The 7253-nt window shown below is 27.9% G+C and overlaps 1 protein-coding gene and 1 long non-coding RNA gene across 3 annotated transcripts in view; one reads left to right on the forward strand and one right to left on the reverse strand.

Annotated features, from left to right (window-relative positions):
• Nucleotides 1-925, forward strand: part of LOC136797259 (uncharacterized) — a 17848-nt gene extending 16923 nt beyond the window's left edge. The window contains exon 3 of the long non-coding RNA XR_010845109.1: nt 695-925. This is a non-coding gene — a long non-coding RNA (uncharacterized lncRNA). The remainder of the gene's footprint in view (nt 1-694) is intronic.
• LOC106686806 (cationic amino acid transporter 2) overlaps nt 1-7253 on the reverse strand; it is a 104070-nt gene that overhangs the window by 65030 nt on the left and 31787 nt on the right. The gene's annotated exons all lie outside the window — the stretch shown is intronic.

Genomic DNA, 7253 nt, shown 5'->3' on the forward strand with positions numbered 1-7253 from the left:
CTGAAAAGAAGATGGCCACGGGACCTTCTGATTTAAATTAATGTTTGAAGTACCACCAATGGGTGGTTCCTTCCCAAGATTTTCAAGTGTATATGACATATACAACAATTTACCTATTGTATTATTTTGTACAGTTGTAAATTAACTTAAATAAATAATAAAAAAATATCTTATTTTCTTATCTGATTTCTGTTTATTTTCAATTATGGCTTACCAAATGTAAAATAGCAGTCATATAACAAATTTTAAAAACGGAAGTTTTGGTAGAACATATACTATATTTCCCAGAATTGTTTTGTGTAGAACCGAATATTTCAAGTAATAATTTATAATATTTATCATTAGTACTTTTGCATTCAACTGTTAACGGTTAAAAGAATATTTAATATTCAATTTTAGGTCGTTTAAAATAAACTGAAGGTGTTATAGGTGTATTCCTCAATCGTCTCGAATCCTTAATTGTTTCAGATAATTATCGTGTTTGTGCTTTCGTAGTGCTCATCTATCAACCCAAACTGTTTTCACCGTTATTCCTTTCATTTGTATTTTTTTAAAAAATTATTATTAACTGTTTTGTGTTGTCCGTACACAATTAATTCATAATCTCAAAAGCTACAAAAATTACAAGCAGTTCAAAATTAACTCTATCATATATCATGTCTTCAATAGATAAATTTTTATAATATTATATAAGATCTAGGAAACAGCTTTACCTTCCCGAAACACAAGGAAGCCCATTCTGAAGGATTCTCCTGGAAGGACAATGAAAACAGACCCATAGAAGTTTTCACTGCTTTTATTTCGCATGGGTTTATGCAAGACACTGCTACTGTTACCAATACAGTTGAAAACTTCGTAGTTAGAATTTCTCCTTCAATCATACAACTGAGGTGTCTTATATTGCAGAGAGAGTGTGAAATGTCACTAAAACGACCAGCATCAACTTAATCTTATTAATTATTCTTTTGGTGAAATAGCTGAGCTGAAGTGAAATAAAACACATGATGAAATTTTAATTTTCATTATGCTCCTTTTCAATAACCTAATAATTTTTTTTTTTTTTGGCTTAACATCAATATTTAAAGTTGTATACATTATATTTTATTTCTGACCTTATTCTCAAACATCATTTTCTTAATTATAATTTTTGTACTAATATTTTCTGTATCTCTATATTTTTATATTTATTTTATCTCTATATTTTTAATTTATTAAATATATCTATATTTTATATTTTATCTCTATATCTGTATCTGTATATCTATATTTCTGTAACTCTATATTTTGTAAACATGTGTTAATTAGGTTATAAATTTTTGTTAATTAATAAAAAATTCTACCTTCTAAAGCTTATAGACACATCTATAAAAATTGGATATTTGCGTCGTACTAAAACTGGCTTAATATCAACAACTACTAATCTGTCTGCAAAACAGTCCTCTAAATCCTGCGGGAGACTTTACTTGAACTTCTCAAATAAACGTTTTTGAGCCTCAGAAATCGATTAACGATATCCTGTCCCGCAGGAAAACTCATATGTAGCTGGAAAAAATGAAACTGAGTTGAACCTTTAGCGTATAATTAAACTAAAGAACTGCCATGATAACAAATAAATAATAATAATAAAAAAAAAAAAAAAGGAACAGATTGATAAAACATTTTTTTTTTTTTTTTGTATTTTACATAAAATGTTAAATTAAGAACATTTTTGCTTGTTTTTTCTTAAATTAAGAGGTTCATACTATATTTCACTTCTAAATGGTATGTATCACATTCAGTGACCAATGTGAAATTAAAATAAATAGTTTTCTCAAATTTCTTTTTTTTCCTGATTACTGGAAGAAACCTACCTACTCAAGTTTATGTTTTTTTATAGATTAAATATATAATATACATTTTAATATCTATCTTTATTACATATTTTTATACCTTTTTTAGTTAGGTATTGTAATCATTATCATCCTTGTTTTAATTCCTTTATTTAAAAATCATTTATTAGTAATTTATTTATCAATTTTAAATAAAGGAATTTAAAGAGGGAAGATAATTTTCACTCTACCTAACTATATAATAATGAAAATCTTCTGGTCATTTGAACCTAAAAATTATATATAATCTTATCATTAAACCCAACTATCTTAAAGTTGATAATGCAATAAGCCTTTTCAAGTCACATTCAAAATTTGCTTTTGATCTAGATATATTTAAACAAATTATTAATAAAAAAATCTTTAAATGACGATAATATAATAAATTATGAAAATATACAAACCCCAACTACTGTGGAAGAATAAAACAGTATAGAAAAGTTGGGTAGGCGCAGTAGTCAGGAAGAAAAAGGAGTTTGATCACACATATTAATAACAATTAACATACTAACAATATATATAACATAATATACATAATATAACAATTACTGATCTTATATATATATTTAAAAAATACTAAAAACTTAACGAGTTTCTTAGCAATAGATACAGACGGGGTATCATTGATAGTACTATCAATATAGTCAGTAATTCCTTGATAAATTTTAAAAATTAAGTTTGATAAAACTCCGTTTTCTGGGTAGAAAATTAAAGAGATAATTTTAAAGTAAGTTTTTTAAAAATTAATGTTGAGTATTTATTCCCACTAATTACCCCTGAAAAATATTTTGTGATATTTTAAATTTTAGGACGTTATTTATTACATACAATATTAAGCTGTTTAAATTGACGTTTCGTGAAACAAAAAGAATCAAATTAATTTATATTTTTACAGATGAAAACAAAACAACGTTTCATTTATCTTAGGAAATTAGTCTGTCGATCATTATTTTTTTTTCATTTATGTAATGATTGTTTATTTTATAAGTTGAATATGAATTTTAGGTGTTAGCATCGGGGATATTGCTATCTTGGCGGAAAATATTATTTTGGACTCCCTGGGGATCATCATCTGCATGGGAATTATCTCTGGATTATTCATTGTTTTATTTATTTGTTTTAGTATGTGGACCTATCGATTTGTGTGTTTTAACTTATTTATTCACTAAATTATTTTATTATTATTATTTTTATTTATTTATTTTTTACACTTATTTATCCATTCAAGTATTTATTTTAACCGACTTTTTATTATATTTTCCTTTAAATCTATGTATTAGTTCTGTTTTGGTAAAATGTATTTATTTGTTTGTTTTACTATAAACTGATCTACTGCTGTGACTATTATTTCTCTGGTTTGATCTCACATTGCTGTCTAATAGTGAATTTCTTTAGCGGCTAAATGAGGAGGATATGAGAGGGGGAATGCGGGAGAGTGAATTTGTTGATCAAATGAAATAATATTGTGAATTGGAAGGGACAAGAAAGGGAAAGAAAAAAGGAATAAATTGAAATATTAGTATTTATTGAGTAGACTGGAATTGATTGTAAAAGAAAACTGTGGGTAAAGAAAATGTTTTCTTTCTTTTTATTATATCATAAAAATATGTAATTTATACATGCCCAATCATGGATTGATTAGTATGGTGTGTAATGTAGTAGCCCGATGTTGTTGTTGTTGTTGTTGTCTGGGGCTTAAGGGCGTAAAACCCTGAGGTCATCAACGCCCAAATGTAAAGTAGCCCGATGTATTTGGGCAACATGGATGAATAAAGTATTTCTCTCTCTGGTTTAGTCGATAATTTTACTCTGTAAATATAGTATGAAGGGTTTATATACAAAATTCCTTCCTTATTGCCCTCCAATATAGCCGATTGTAGTATTTTAATTCTCCGTAGAATATCATGCCATTAAATTTCGATCCTACTAATTCAATATCAGGTATCAATCTACTCTACTTCTTTCTTAAATTTTCTTTCCTTTAATCTTCTACAAAAACAAACGCAGAACCAAGCTTATTTTAAAATGCTCTGAAGCGTGTAAAAAAAAAAGCCAATTTCAGACTTTCTCACCCCCTTCCGTAGTAATACAATTAAATAATCTGGAAATATATTATTAAATGAGTTCATCCCTTCCCGGATAAATTCTGCTTTTGTAGAATCTAGAACAATATTTCAGATTTTAAGAAATTGCAACATTTTCTCAATTTTTTTTTATTAATTGAAAAATAAAAATAATTTTTTTATCAAATCTTGAAATATAGGTATATACTCGGAAGAAATGATAAGAAATCAATCCTGACCTCTGTACTTGACTTTTTTTTTTATATAAGAATAGACCACTTAAATTCTCAACGCGTCGAGTCAAGTACTGTGTGAAGTGGTACAATATACTTAATTAAATTTAATTTCGTGAGATGTTTTCTATTTTTCAGATAACTTCATCAAAACAATTCAACACACTTGTACCTGACCAACAAAGGTAACAAGTAAAGTAAAAAAAAAAAAAAAAGCAAGAGAAAACAGGAAAATAAGTAAATAAATAACAGGAGTGTTCTTAGGAAAATTCCTCAGAGAAGATTTTGAGATATTCTAAAAGTCACAATTCAATATGAATGATGAAATTGAAAAAGACTTATCGTTACCACATGCAGAATATAGCCCGATCATTTTGAATTTAAACAGTTTATTGACAGTTTTATTAAATTACTCCGAAGTACTTAGAAAAAAATAATAAATTAGAGTAATCTAGTAAAGAAGTTGACCGGAAAGATCAGGTCCCGTCTCCGGCAAGTGCAACCGTTGCAACTGCACCAGGCCTGCCGCATACAGAGCAGTAAGAAAAAAAAATTAAAAGTGAGCTAAAATTTACTTTTTATGCTGCATCTACACATTTGCCAGATATCACAAATCCAAGACTTTTAAAATAGTTAGTAACAAACGTCAAAAAATAACTAAACAAAAAAAAAAAATATATAAAGAGGAATAAAATAAAGATATGCGAAATAAAAGAAAACGTACATTAGCAATGCAGGTTGTAGATTATAAAAATTCATATAAATAATACATAACCTATAAATTCAACCTTCGTTCTCAACTTTTTAATTTTACTATCTAGACCTATAATGTCTTCATAAATATATATTTATTGCTATGTTAAATAAATAAAAAAATGCTAAAGTTAATTAACAATATTTGAAACAATGTATTTACATCGAATAGATATAATTTTAAAATCTACAATCTTAAATAAGAGTTAATTGTTGAATCCAAAGTATGGGGGAATTAATGAATACACAAATATTCATTTGTTGCCAGCTCTAAAACATAGCAAATTGAAAACAAACGTGTGGATGTAGCACAAGCACACTTTTATTATTATCCAAAAACCGACATCCGACGGGTCTGCCTCAAATTCAGCCCAATATTCCAGCCAATATAAATAACACATCTACAGCCTTGCGCATGCACTAATTTGCCATTGTTTAACAAAGGTGTAGAGGCTCCTTTACAGTTACAAAAGAAAACAAATTAAATGAACTGCTAAATTCTTCAGACAAAGTTTGACTAAATTAATTGGGCAGGGAGGGAGTGTAAACTGCAATGAACAAATTACTTAAAATTCAGCCAATAGGACATACACCTGCATATAATTTCTAAATCATTTCCAACTACACTTAATTTATTTATAATACTATATATTTGTGAATCCAATCTTAGTATGAAAACGCATTTCTAGCAGTTCTAAAACTGCTAAGTTAGTAAGTTAGTAATTGGCTAATTAATTGGACAAAGTAACGAATTGGGCCATTTTGTTTTAGTTTTTTATTTAAGGTACAAGAAATGAAACAGAATACAATTCTGCGTCACAAACCCTAAACAGTCGTAAAATAAAACGATTTTTTAAAAAATATATGTAAATAGTTGACCGTATAATTTGAAATATGAAGAAGATGGCCAGGGCTGCGGTCAAAAAAATAACAAAATAGTATTTAACTATTCATTGTCGGAAGTTTCGCCTTCGTCTTGGTAGGGCTTCATCAGGGCTGTTCAAGACGATATTTTTTTGTTTAATTTTGCACAAAGTTGAAACATAATACTATATACCTATGAATACAAACAAAAAACACGAAAACGTTCTTCTTGTGGTCCTTTCATGATTAATAAGAAGCTAATTAGCTCGACAAAATAACAGATTAGAAATTGTAGATGTTTTTTTTCGGTCTATTATTCTAAAACAGAGCATCCATAAAATGATACACCGAATTATTATGTTATGGCAATCATACGAATCATAATTTAATGGTCTTTTACTTAGTTTCAATATAGTTTTCCATGTACTGTAATGTTTCCCATATGGGAAAACAAACAGTTGTTGATTCTATTTGATGTTTTCCAGTCTTGTCGACGAGCCTCTCCTCTTTACTTCTAAGTTAATAATTTTAAATAGCGTAAAAGAGAAAATGTCACATAAAACATTTATTACTGCACAGTTGAAATACTATTCCAACAATCGTGCGCAACGAAGATCTCTGGTCATTCTCATAAAAATTCGCTTTGCTAAGTTGAAACTAGCTATGACCTTCGGCTTCTTGAAATAAAGTTTTAAAGCACATATGTTGTATTTCGTTGAGTGGTCTCTGAAATTGACCAATTTTTCTTTTCTGTTAATTTACTTGGACAATTGGATGACGAAGCGTTTCTCTAACGATTCTAGTCCCGCATAGATTCAAGTTGTGATTTCTTAACAAGATGTTTAGATAAAACATAGATGATATAATAAATAACCACTGTTGATAATTTGTTTCCTAATTTTTCAATAATGTTACCCTTCAAACAGAGATTTTGTATAAGAAAACTGTCAGGCATCATCCCAATTAATTCAGGCTATTTTGGCTTGGGAACAAGCTGCCAAGTAAAGAAGAAAATAGTAGTGATAACTGAGTAACTAATTAAATAAAAAATGAGTGATTCCAGTCTCGATACTAAGGTTCTGAAAAATAACACAAGCTCGTCCACCAAACACTTATCAATACTCCATTAAATGTTTCTGTTATAGAGGGATCAGAAGAAAAAAAAAAACCTACCATCACTTATAAGTGCCCTATCCTCTTTCAGTTGTAGTTATTGCTTTAAGTAGTGAAATAATTAAAAATGATTCATATCAAAACAAATTAACTTCTATAATTAACTAAAAATACTTAAGTTACAGAATAATAAATAACTTGATAAATACCTTCTTCGTTGATTTTTTTTAAAGGACTTTAAATGAATGATAAGACTTACCTGAAACATTAAATAAAATAAAATTATTATTTAAAGTCATAAAAATACTAAAGTCAAAATCATGGGATTCAAAAGACGTAAGAAAACTAGAGATATTGTA

This window comes from Halyomorpha halys, unplaced genomic scaffold (assembly GCF_000696795.3).
Source record: "Halyomorpha halys isolate HHAL.00 unplaced genomic scaffold, Hhal_1.1 Scaffold878.1, whole genome shotgun sequence".
In the NCBI taxonomy this organism is placed as follows: domain Eukaryota; kingdom Metazoa; phylum Arthropoda; class Insecta; order Hemiptera; family Pentatomidae; genus Halyomorpha; species Halyomorpha halys.